The 12,450-nt window shown below is 37.5% G+C and overlaps 1 protein-coding gene across 1 annotated transcript in view; it reads right to left on the bottom strand.

Annotated features, from left to right (window-relative positions):
- Nucleotides 1-12,450, bottom strand: part of pdzd8 (PDZ domain containing 8) — a 39,487-nt gene that overhangs the window by 21,488 nt on the left and 5,549 nt on the right. The gene's annotated exons all lie outside the window — the stretch shown is intronic.

Genomic DNA, 12,450 nt, shown 5'->3' on the forward strand with positions numbered 1-12,450 from the left:
CTACTCATTACCTGGGAATTAATTCATTAGCGTCCAATGTTTTTATAAAGCATTAGAGGCACAAATCCTATGTTTTTTTGTTGTGAAAACTAGTACAATGTTATCCAACATAACATTAACCTAGCATGATAATCTGATTATCATATTAAATGAACAAAAACAGAGGTTGACATTTTCTGAAGGTTAAAAAATAAAATAATAATAATAATAATAATAATAATAATTAAAGCTGCAAGCAGCGATGAAAAGGGCCCTCGCACCCCTGCCACCGGGCGCCTTTAGTAAAGGCCTTAAGATTACACTCACCAAATTTGAAGAGGATCAGATCAAAACTGTAGGAAAAGTTTGTTAAAGTACAACATCAGGAAATGGCAAAAACTGCACAAAATCTGAGAGGAAGTTCAAAATAGCTGACTTCCTGTTGTGTTTAGGGCTGCGCTCCAAGAGACTTTTTTGTAGGTATTGGGTCATTACATGTATGTACCAAATTTCATACCTGTACGTGAAACGTAGAGCCGGGGCAAAATGTAGGGGCAATAATTAAGCCATTTTGCCCCACCCAATTTTGAAAACCACATCACACGTAAATTTTCACCACTTCTGAAGCGTGTGCAAAGTTTCATGATTTTTCGAGCACGTTTTGTATTTGCTACACTTTCTGCTACCAGCAGGTGGCGCTATTGCTATAACCAAATATGAGCATGGTCATGTGTTCAGGACAGGACTCTTATCAAACATGTGAAGTTTGGGGCAGATTGGAAATTGTATGCCTGAGTTACTGCAGGCTGTCTGTGGTTGCCTAGCAACATCGGAACTGCAAGCAACATTAATATTGAACTTATCTGATCATGCATATATCACCAGAAGGCCGAAATTGGGTGAACATTTGTCAGGCCGCCGAGGGCACACCCTTCGACGAAAACTCAAGATCTTCGCAATTTAACGTCGCAAAGGCCTTAAGATTACACTCACCAAATTTGAAGATGATCAGATCAAAACTGTAGGAGTTTGTTAAAGTACAACATCAGGAAATTATGAAAAATGCACAAAATCTGAGAGGAAGTTCAAAATAGCTGACTTCCTGTTGTGTTTAGGGCTGCGCTCCAAGAGACTTTCTTGTAGGTATTGGGTCATTACATGTTCCAAATTTCATACCTGTACGTGAAACCTAGAGCCGGGGCAAAATGTGGGAATTTGCCCCCCCCAATTTTGAAAACCATATTACACGTAAATTTTCACCACTTCTGAAGCGTGTGCAAAGTTTCATGAGTTTTCGAGCATGTTAAGGCCCTCTAAAAAGCGATTCACTTTGAAGAAGAAGAAGAAGAAGAAGAAGAAGAAGAAGAAGAAGAAGAAGAAGAAGAAGAAGAAGAAGAAGAAGAAGAAGAAGAAGAAGAAGAAGAAGAAGAAGAAGAAGAAGAAGAAGAAGAAGAAGAAGAAGAAGAAGAAGAAGAAGAAGAAGAAGAAGAAGAAGAAGAAAGACTACTAGACTTTCTTAAAGACTACTAGACTTTCTTAAAGACTACTCATTGCTGGAGGTTTTAAACACTTTTGCATCATTTTATACACAAATAAAGTTATAGTATAAATAGAGTTAGTATTTGTTTCACAATGAAAACTCTGAAAAAAAAGGTCCATCATGTGTTCGACCAAAATTGGCAGTGAAACCAGATTGAATATAGGTAACTTTAAAAATGGATATTTTTTATATTATATTATTATATTATATTTATATTTATATTTTTATATTATATCCTCATGCAGTTTTCTAGCATTCCCCCGAGGAGAGCGGCTCTGCTATTTCAAGACTCTTTAGTGCTAATAATAACCGGAGCGAGATTAGTGTTCCTAAAACAGGAAGTGGCTTTCTCTCTCCATAGACAAAGCACTCCGCTTTGCCCTTGTGAGGTACAACATATTACAAATAAATCAATTATTGTAAAGGATGTAATAACATTGTATTAAAGTCACCATGTCTTTTTATAGAATATTGCAGTGTTTGTTATAAATAATTTATCCGTGCACAACATTTTATATTATTATTAAAATGCCCTCATAGCCTTTAATCAAAATAACTTCCCGTCCGTCCCACATCTCCTCTCCTCTGATGACATTTTTACTGGCGTGAGGGCGGGACAAACTATCACTTACATGAGATCACAACAATAGCAAACCACAACAATCCAAATGATTCGATCAATTCCCAATGGACAAAATCAAGTCCCGTCCTACATTTTGGCTTGTTTGAGAAGCCGTTTTACTTCGATATATATTACAATATGGAAGAAAAGACTATCGCATCTTCCATTTCATGCCGACTTTAACGGAAGATGATGTTATGAAGAAGTTATGTCCCTGAAAACAGGAGGTGAAAGTGAAATGAACCGCTCCTCTAAACCGCACGAATAGACAATTTCATTAACTTCTCTAATGTAAACGCATAAGGCTTTCACAGACAAAATCCTGAGATTAAGGCATGACCAAGTGCAGTCACATGGATATAATGCTTTGTGGATAAAAGTCACGATCAAAAACACCATCCGCCCAGAAAACAAAGCCTGTATACATGCATGTCTCAGCATTTAATAGATCCGATCAATAGTACTAGTGATATCTTTCATGCTAAAAATAGCAGCATGGACAGAGGCAACATTTTTGTGTTTGCGTTGCTCAGTTTCTTTTAAATTCTGTCTCTTCATGCCATACTTCTCATCAGTCGTCTCTCTCCTAGCCATCTGTACAACAGGGAATAAAGAAAACATTAAATAGAGATCTCTGAGTACAGTTTGAACCATTCCAGCTTGAGAGAGAACGTAAGAGAGAAAATGACAACACTGGATAAATGCCAGCAAGACTATGGCTGTTTCTCAATTCCAAGAAAGCAAATAATGGACTTGCGTTCTCGTGGAGACCGGTCTTGCCAGGTGACCTTGAAAGAATAAGTTCGGAAGGACGCAAGGACACAGAACGCATCTTGTGAGAATTGAGATGTGCTGTGATCTTGTTGCTCAACTGACCGTGCCAACATATTACAAGTAGAGTCCAATGCACAATAAATACAACATAACATCACAAACAAATGTCACAACCTATTAAAACAATTATTTCATATTAGTATAGGCTACGTATTATTTTCATAGTAATTTATATAATTTTAATTCACATTACTATTAAAATTTACAACAAAATATCTGAAACATACATTTGTATGCATTTAATATCACTTTATTGACCAATGTACTTGCTTCTGACCTTCAATGACTCAGTTAAAGGCACACTATGCAAGATTTGTACTTTAAAATAACAGCTTCGAAACCATTTCGATGGTAAACGCATTGCAAGTTTTGAGAGGTGGCGTCCCGACAAATCTCGCAAGAATCATGACTTGCTTTACGGCACGACGTCAACATATGAAGCAGCCTCTATGGAAGACACTAACATGCATTTCAGACGTGAATCATGGCAGAGTCGACGAAGAAAAAGTGCAGAGACGGCTCTGCGTGAGTGGTATTTACGACAGTAACGTTAAATACAAGTACTCCACAGCGACTCTAATGGCGCTTTTCCACTGCATGGTACGGCTCGGTTCGGCTCGGTACGGTTCGACTCGGCGCGGAACGGTTCGGCTCGCTGCGCTTTTCCACTGCGTGGTACGACTCGACTCGGCACGGCACGGTTCGGTACGCTTTAGCTCGGTTGCTTTTCCACTGCAGTTAGTACCGCTTCAAAGTGGGTGGGACTGATCGTTATAGTTGCCGTCTCTACTGCCATGACATCATCATATTAAATGCGAATTATTTCATTCCGTGTTTCCCCATCCACTCCTCGGCAACCAACGAGAGGAACGTCTGCACCTCGTCCACTGACCACGATTCAGCCATTTCTTTTTTTCAAGTTTATACTCTTTTTTAAAAATGTTTTTTAAAGCAAATACTTTTAAAACAGGCGCTACAGCGTTGGCTGTTGTCTACTGGCTATTTAAATCTAGCGGGTTTAGTGTCTCGTGTCGTAAATACAATGACGCTGGTAGTGATGATTCTGTCTGACCAATCAGTGATCTGCAGTGTTTTCACGTCACATTTTAGTATCGGTACGGTACGCTTGGAACCTCAACAGAGGTGGTACCATTTAAAGCGAGCCATACCGTACCGTACCATGCAGTGGAAATGCGCCATAAGTGAGCCGTACCGAAGCGAGCCGTACCGTACCATGCAGTGGAAAAGCGCCAAAGCGTGCCGTACCGAACCGAGCCGTACCGTACCATGCAGTGGAAAAGCGCCAAAGCGTGCCGTACCGAACCGAGCCGTACCGTACCATGCAGTGGAAAAGCGCCAAAGCGTGCCGTACCGAACCGAGCCGTACCGTACCATGCAGTGGAAAAGCGCCATAAGGGTCGCTGTTTGAGAAAAACAGAAACTGCATAGTGTGCCTTTAAACCATAAGCACATTTTTTTTTGCTTTTATTGATAAAGTAATTGTTAAACTTTTTTTTCCTGCATCCTATTCTTCTGTTATCCAAAATATCAGCACAGCTGAAAGGTTTGCTTGAGCGGCGCCCTCTACTGTACAAGAGTAAATCTGCATTTCCTTCAGCCTGAGGGTTATTATTTTACTTTTGGTGTGAAAGGGTCCTTACATTTGCCCAAAAATAGAACTTTTTTGTTATAAAAAAACAAGCCCAGCCACGGTGGAAAAAAGTAATGCAAAAGTAACGTAACATTACTTTACTAAAAAAAAATAACTAAGTAACGCAATTTGTTAGTTTTTAAGGGAGTAACGCTATATTGTAATGCATTACTTTTCAAAGTCACTTTCCCCAACACTGCCTAAAACTACCTAAATGGCAATTCTGTGACAACTCTAACCCTGCTGCTTTAAAGCTTTATATCTGTAACTTAAAGTATTAAGTTTAAATTAAAGTAATACAAAAGAATGCTAAACAGACATACTTTTTAAAAAAAATTATATAAAACTGGTGTAAACGTGGTCCAAATTGTTGTATGACTCAAACGGACAGTTCAGTAATTCTACTTCCTACTCAAATACCTCATGATGCAAAATTCTAAGAACAACATCCTGGTATGGTAACACTCTCATAGCGCCCCTCTCCATTTCCCAGCTGCTTAATTGCAGGACATGACTTCAGTTTGTTTCAGAGCACACATAGGGCACGAAGCTCAGCCCTATCACTTACCACCAACACTGTTACAGGAACATAGCCAGCCTGCAGCATTAAAAATACAACACTCACTCACCTCACACACACACACACACGCAATAAAGTCTGGACCTGGACGTCTAAGCCAACTGTAAGCAATTACATGCACACACATACAATATTAACAACAGCAATTACCTGATAAACAATATATCATTTCTGCATGAGTTAGGTAAAGAATGACAGGTTTACTTCTTGCTAGACTAGCTGTCTTTCTATTTACTTTGTCAATCTACTGTTCTAGTCAATGAGTAAAGCAGTCACTGTATGGTTCCTGGTGTTGTTAGCTAAAGGAAATGCAGAATGAGGAAATGACTCAAACTATTTTTTTATTTTTTGGGGGGGGTCAAAAAAGACGCCAAGGGAAATGCAACCCAAAATGAAAAGTCTGTCATCATTTATTCTGAAATCTCATTCACACTTTTGCATGTTCAGATTTAGTCCACCACAATCAGTTTTGAGAGATTTAACAACCAATGATGTTTTGGCAAAATTCATGTCAATCTTGGGGTGATACATCTTGACACAGCCTATCAAATGTTACTGTAGTATTTTCTTTTTATACTATTATGTATTTATTAATATTCTGAATTCGCGTTTACGATTATATTTTCAGTTTTCATTTTTAGTTTTAGTAGCCTACTGTTTTTTGTGTGCTTTAGTCATTTTTTATTTCTATTTTAGTCATTTTTGTACTTTAAACTTGTATGGAAAAGAGCAGCTTAAACATTCTTTAAAATATACTCTGCAAAAAAAGAAACATCCTTTTTCAGGATACTGCATTTTAAAGATAATTTTGTCAAATCTAGGGCTGCTCCCGACGTAAGATTTTTCTTGTCGACTAGTAGAAAAAAAATGGTACGAGTTTCAGGGCTGAGAAAGAATACAATATATAACATTGCTAACATATTTCTACATTACAGAAAAATCCTAAACAATAATAATGAGCCTTTGAAAATATACCAAAAATATATGCATAAAGCTTGCTGCATCGCACCGGCAAAAGTAATGATTAATGTGTCGGAAATAAAAACAGAAATAGTCTAAACATTTTAATAATTTACTAGTGCTTTCTGAGTCAATGTTGGCGGCAAATATGAAGTTGACAACGCTGACTCTCATCTTTGTAGTATAGTGCATTTCGCCTATATAGAGAAATGCACATTAAGTTAAACATGTCGCTGTACTAATTTAGCTTCCATACTCCACAGTCTGCACGAACACTAGGATGTGTCCCTAATAATAGCGCATATTTATCTAGGTAAGCATTAATATAAGAGCGAGCAGCCATGTAAAGTGGTTAACCTTAAGCTACTACTTGCATGTTTCAAATTACGCCGATGAATAAAAGACGCATGTTCCGGTTCCTGCCCGACATTGTTACCAACAAGCCGCTGTAAACTAGTGTTTTTCCTTGATGCTTTGCCACAGCCAATCACCAGCACTTGATTTGGAAACATCATACAGGCTGCATGCTTATTGTTTCACTGACGTTGACAAGATTAACCCCTCAAGTACCGAAATTTGGTACCGAAAGACAAGACATTTTTTGATACTCGATGTATCAAGGCAATTTGGTCGGTGCCTAAAAAGTATCAAACTCGATACCCAGCCCTAGTTGAAAGTGGGAGAACGTTTCTTTTTTTTTGCTGAGTATATATCCTTTTGGGTTCATCAAGCGAAGAAAAACATACAGGTCTGGAACAACACGAGGGTGAGTAAATGAGGAAACTTTTATCAATGTGACATCTTTAAAATAGCACCCTATGTACTTTTCACTACAGCATACAGAAGCCATGAACTAAAACGAAGAACACTTAACCTGTATGGTGAAATGCTTCGCTGTTTAAAGTACGTTGAAGGGCTTCCAGCAGCACTGCAAGAATACTTGCTGTAATCACCTCCGAGGGAAAAAAGCCAGCAAACGACTATTGACTGTGAAGGCCTTGTCCTGCTTATCACCATCTATCTTCCTCTGCACTCCTGAGGCGTTAAGTGTAAGCAGTTTAAAAAACATTTTCTCATTTTAAAGCTACACTGTGTAATTTTTTAAGTTGATTCTTAGCAAAAAACACTTTGTTCTTTCAAAATGATATGTGCTCATTAATGTGTAATTACTTCTACCAACTAAGTATTCTCGTAAGCGTAGAATCTGCCATTTAGAATACATACGAGCGAGTCGCTCGACTGGCGGCAGCCATGTTGCGCCTCCATCTTGAAAATACATTAGCCAAAGAGGGACATACCTGGAAATTCAAGCTTCGCCTTTCTTCGCCGTTTTTACACTCAGTGGCACCGTGACGAACGCGAGAGGGAGATTACTCGCGACTGCCGGCAGATTTGAAATAATACGGCCACCGTAGGAGTTAAAACGCCCTCGGAATGGGAGGGGCTAGAAAGTAATATTCAGTTGGTAGTCAACAATTTCACAGCTAGATGGGAGAAAAATCCTACACAGTGTAGCTTTAAGACAATCAACAGATATCTGCTATATCTGCAAAATCTTTCAGAAACCACAGGAAATTTGTTGGTTTGCAATGAGACAAACTACAAACTCACACGCACATATAAAACAGGCGCACGCAGATACCGGACACACACCTCAAACTCTTCCATTAGTATAGTATTTATATAAGCATATGACTGTCTTCAATAATTTTACAATACGCAAATACTGCAGAATTATAAATAATGCATAAATAGATTATTCATTTTCCATTCATTTTTCGATAGACCATTAAAGTAAGTGTCAACCAATTAGGTTTTTTAGTCCACATGCATATATATTAATCAGCATCTAACAGTTATCAGTGGAATAAAAACATGTATGTTAACATGATAGTCTATCATAACATGATAGTTATATGGTGAGATATGCGTGTAATAAAAGTTTATGTAAGCCACACAAACACACCTGCTGTGTCTTTTACTGAGAATGTGTTGTTGACCGGATTAAAACCCACTCATATCACCAGCACCTCTCTAAATACCTCATATACACCACAGCCAGGTCACAGAGGACAAACCAAATCAGCTTTGCTTTTATATGCAGCAGGAAGAAATGTATGACTTTGCCATTCGGGTAAGAGAGAGTGCCAGGAGCTTATCGTGTGTTCTGAAAACGGCACAAAAAAAAATACAAATTGTGCCTGTTTCACACTGCACATGTAAACATGTAAGCACTGCAGAGGAAAAGTATGATGAGTATTTAATTTGATATAATTGTTATAAAGAGTGGGCAATTGAAAACCATAAAAAACTTCTCATTTCATTATCAATGCACAATATCTGTAGTGTACCATATTAGGTTTTTTTGACCAGTATTAATGTTTCAATTTATTTTTACTTGCTATGTTTACTTTAGATAGTTACTTTTTAATACATTAATAATGTAATAACACTATCAAATAATAATCTTTCGTAAATCTCAAAATTAATATTTATTTCCATACTTTAAATAATGCTGTGATGCCTAAATTCACTTCCAGCATTTAAAATGACTGATTTTACTTTTTAGTTTATTTTTTATGTAGGTAGACAAAATAGTATAGAGCTTAAATATAGGCCATTTGATGATTATCAGTCATTAATTTTAAAATAATTATCAGGTTATCTGCATAAGCCAGAATTTTAATATCGTGCAAACCTGATTTATGTAGTACAGATAATTTTCATCCCTTAGTAAAGAGGTGAAAACAGCAGCTGCTTGCATTAACATGACTGGAAAATGTGCTTGGTATTATTTGTGCTTTCCCAGGGGTTTGCGATGTAATCAAATAAAAGTGATTACAAAAATGATAAAGGGATTTCTTTTCAGCTGAACTTTGGCCTGACTGAATTTGCCAATGTACACTGAAGCTCTTTGCCTCCAAGTTTACACTTTGAGATATGAGGTCTAATCACTCAGTGGTCAGATGAAACATGGATAGAATGATCGAAGAGGTGCATTAATACGTCATGGTGCCATCTGGCTTGGGACAGGTTACTGTTATTTTAAATTCACAGCTGAGGCTTACTCTAAGTCTACAGAGAGAAAAATGAGAGAGAGATGCATATCGTGAGAGGGGGATGTAAAATAACGTATGTGTACTACACACGGAAGCACAACAGATGTTTTCTGAAGAGCACTTATATAAGTGGGCTTTAGATACATGGTTAGCAGGAAAGAAGAGAGAGAATGAGGTACAAGTATCCATCATGGTCAAGTCAATCACAGCTGATGATCTGAGACGGCCGCAATGCGCATTGCAAAGTCAGATGACGACTGTAGAACTGAGTCACTGAGAGATTGTCACACTTGAGTTGCAAAAAAAAGATGACATAGGATATACTCGCAGCAAAATAGTAATAGAACTAAAATATTAACATTAAACTTAACCACACTACACACAACTGCACACGAGGAAACTAGGGCTCAGGACTGTGTCCGAAATCGCCCCCTGTACCCTCATTCACTATTCCCTACTCCCTACATTAGTCCACTAAAAGTTCACTTGAGGGAGTGAATGAAAACGAGTGAGCGAATTCAGACACTGACTGTGCCAGTAGGCCTACTGCTTTTGTATAGTTTGTGGTTGCTGTTTAATAATTAATTGAAACTAAGCAAATAGGCAACTAGTAGTAAGATGAAAAGATTGATCTTGAACTTTGTCATTGAAACTATGTATAAACCTTAATTAAACAATTTAATAATCAATTAAAAAGGAATTTATACCTGTATGAGATTACGCTGTAGCCACATTGACCAGCGGGTCAGATTTGGCGCATGATTCTCAGTGCATTATGGGTATTCTGTAGCCGTTGAGCATACATCGATTGTACTAGGGGTGTGTGATATGACCGAAATCTTATATCACGATATGAATAATTTTATTTCACGATAACGATACTGTATATATCACGATATAGTTATTTCTGCTTTAAATAAAGTTATAATATAAAAAATGTATCTTATCAAAATTTCTAAATCACATAAAATAAAACTAGCCTAGCTAACATAAGTAAAAAACTCAAGCTCACTGAAGACAAGTAAACACTCAGTGTTAAAACAGGAACAAAGAAAATAATTACAAGCAGTAGGACAAAAAACTCCAATAGAACAAAGTAGGGGTGTGCGATATCACGGTTTTTGATCGTGGACGATTAAAATGTCTTCACGATCTGCTTTTGAAGAAATATCGTAGTAACGGAGCCAGGCTAGTAGTAACGTGCATTCTTATCATGTTTTCCTGTCAGTTCCTATCAGAACTATCAGTTCTAGTGCCTCCGTCTCAACATACTGTACAACGCGACGTATATTCACATCAAATGTTAACGCAGAGGAACGGGACACTGTAGTTCACAAAAGTTCATGATTTGCATGTGCTTTATGCGCTGTTCTAACGTAAGAATACTTCATACACCCGAAGCGCACAAGCACTAAAAAGCCTGTTTAAAGGACAAATCAAGTGAAAAATGAACCTGGGCTTAATTAACACATGGTTACCGAGTCGATCGTTCCCTGCTATGCGTTTTCATGAAAATCGAATGTATAGAGTTTTATCTTTAAAAACATTTTAGCTCATAACACTAGTATATGGGGCACAGAGTAAGTAAAAATAAATCGCTAGTTAATACCACTAACAAGGCTCAAAATAGCCTCACACTAACACGGTAGCATAATGAGGGTCCTTACATACAAACCGAAGCATTGAGAACTTTGTAAGTGTACAGACAGTTTAATAAGAAGATACTTTATAAAGACAGTACATTACGCGTTGACATGCAGGATCCATCTTGGAAAACAGTCTCGACTAATCGAGCCACGAACGCCGTCGATAGGATAGCTGGTCGATAGGAATTACGTTTGTGAAATCTAACGTAGCACGGCGTTCGTGGCTCGATTAGTCGAGACTGTTTTCCAAGATGGATCCTGCATGTCAACGCGTAATGTACTGTCTTTATAAAGTATCTTCTTATTAAACTGTCTGTACACTTACAAAGTTCTCAATGCTTCGGTTTGTATGTAGGGACCCTCATTATGTTACCGTGTTAGTGTGAGGCTATTTTGAGCCTTGTTAGTGGTATTAACTAGCGATTTATTTTTACTTACTCTGTGCCCATACTAGTGTTATGAGCTAAAATGTTTTTAAAGATAAAACTCTATACATTCGATTTTAATGAAAACGCATCGCAGGGAACGATCGACTCGGTAACCATGTGTTAATTAAGCCCAGGTTCATTTTTCACTTGATTTGTCCTTTAACAACGCATGGTTACTGTAATCTTTCAAGTCTTATTGCGCTAATACTGTCAAATACACATAAGGTTTACATAAACAAAGTTGGTTGTCTAAAGTGAAAGCAAACAGAGAAAATTGAGAAAAAATCTGTTTTGTCAAAAGCGTGTATATTAGACGCATCACGTGCAGGTCTTAAAGTGACAGTAGCCTAATAGTAAACATGCCTTGTCCTTAAAGAGATAGTTCATATATAATATGTAATCTCTAATATTTGGCCAATTACCAATATTGTACATGCCCATTTGAAAAAGATTAAACCACATTATAGAGTAAGTTGTGGTAATTTCACAGACAAAACTCAGAAAACGGAGCAGAATGTATAGCTTGTCTCGTTGATATCTACTTAACATGATACTACTGGGTGCCTCAAACAAAATCTGTAAAAAAAAAATTGATGCCAAAATTTTGTTGTTGTTGTAGTATTGAATTGTATTGCCATATCAGCTTCAGGTGTTTTAAAGATAAAAAAAATATTAAAAAATGTTTGTATATATACACACATAACCCTATAACAGATTTTTGAATTGTACTTGTGATTTAAATTGTAAAAGTTTTTCTAGGTCATCTTACAAAATGAGTAAAATGTGCTAGGATATCAACATTGTCTCTGCACCTTCATTAAACACCAAGTCACAAAAACTATTTGTCCTGGAAGTAAAGCCAGCCAATCAGATCTGGAGATGGCAAACACAAAAATGGCATCTGACTTTGAATATAGGTTACTAGTTAATCATGAGACAGAGATATCAATTCCTGTTTGCGCTGAATGTGCTCCACAGGAAGAAGCTGTAAGTTGACAGTTTCAAACGAGTGCATCAGTTGACAGTTTCTCTGGCAAAGGGCATTTAAAAAGCCAAACTCCATCAGTGTCACACGGATGGATGAATGGATTGAACGCCATCTATCTCTAATGAGAATGTGTTTCTCTAGTGCCTCTGAGGAACTGGACCAT

The sequence above is a fragment of the Abramis brama genome (assembly GCF_963993115.1).
Source record: "Abramis brama genome assembly, chromosome: 21".
Taxonomy (NCBI): Eukaryota; Metazoa; Chordata; class Actinopteri; order Cypriniformes; family Leuciscidae; genus Abramis; species Abramis brama.